This window comes from Vicugna pacos, unplaced genomic scaffold, assembly GCF_048564905.1.
Source record: "Vicugna pacos unplaced genomic scaffold, VicPac4 SAC-SAT, whole genome shotgun sequence".
Lineage (NCBI taxonomy): Eukaryota > Metazoa > Chordata > Mammalia > Artiodactyla > Camelidae > Vicugna > Vicugna pacos.
This window is the reverse complement of record NW_027328721.1, coordinates 17,537,086-17,538,500: the sequence shown is the minus strand read 5'-3', so window position 1 is coordinate 17,538,500 and position 1,415 is coordinate 17,537,086.

Below are 1,415 nucleotides of genomic sequence, written 5' to 3'. Positions count from 1 at the left end.
ACCTTCTGCAGGACCACTCTGGGGTGTTTGCTGGACTGAAGGGGAAAAAGCAGTCCTCGGAAAGCAGATACTCACTGAACGCGCATTCTGGGCAGCTTTGGTGCTGGAGAAATCATAAACAGGCCCCAACCACTGCTCTGAACCAGCTGACGTAGTTTGCCCATTCTCCTTACGCTTTATAAATGACGAGCGCGTAATAACGTTCGTTCATTCACTTGCCAGGCATGCTTCCGCATTTCTGTGTTAAACCTTGCATTCTGGTGAGGTGAGGTTACATATCCATAAACACGATAATTTTGAACGGTGTTAAAAAATTGTGAAGAAAGTAAAGCAGGTTAATGCTTAGGCAATGATAGGCAATCGTGGTGGGGCAGGAGAGGACACAGGGATTCTGTGCCTACATTGGACGGGTTGGAAGGTGACCAGCGTAATAAATAGGTACCGCTCATTGCTAGTGTCTGGGAGATTGTAGGTAGCTAGGACGTTTAGTTCGAAGTTGCTGATGACGGATGAAGAGGAGAAGTAATGAGAACAGTTTAGGAAGCTAATGCAGTGCCCACGACAGTGGACTAGTGCCAGACAAGGTGGTGACACTTCAACATACGTTGCATGTTTAAAGCCCCCAATAATCCCTTGTATTTTATTCATTATCTATGAACGAAGGAGGTAATTTCTAGAAAGGAAGGAGCAAGCTCATGATCAGAGAGTTAGGAGTAGGTGTATAAATATTAAGAGAGTCCAAGCTTAGGGCTCTGGGCACTGCACCCCCATGACTGGAAACTCCCCATGGTGGTTTAGGGCAGCTTCACTGTCTCAGCTCTTCAGCTCTGCCTAGTCCTTCTCCAGTAAATCTTGTGTTGGATTGCAAATTCTATTGGTGTGAGTTAACGTTTGGGTTTGCCCCAATGAGCGGGAGACCCAAATCACTCTTGTGTAACCTTTTCCAATGGACGGAGCAACGGGCTCCTACGTATGGGCTTTAGCAATTCCATCCACTTAGGTAAGTTTTATTTTTTTATCTCCATCCATATGGAACAGAAAGCGTCAGAATGACACCTGGATTCTAGGCAGCAATGACCAGGGATTTTTGGAATACTTGTCATGAGAAGAAAGAGTAACTAGTTAATCTAGTTAATTATTTATTAAAACATTTGTTGAACACCTAGACAATGCCAAACAGTGGACTGTGGCTGGTGACTAAGTGGTGAGCAGGAGCATGCAGGGTCACTACCCTCATGGCGTTGTCAGTTAAGTGAGTGTAAAGGCAGAAGTAAGTTGTACACAAGGGCACAAGAGCTTGTAAAGGGGGGATTAATCTGGTCCGTTAAATCTGGGAAGATTTCCCAGAGAAAACCATGCTTGTACTAGACTGCTCTAGGAGAACATTGCTGAGATGTATGTGAGATAATGTTTTG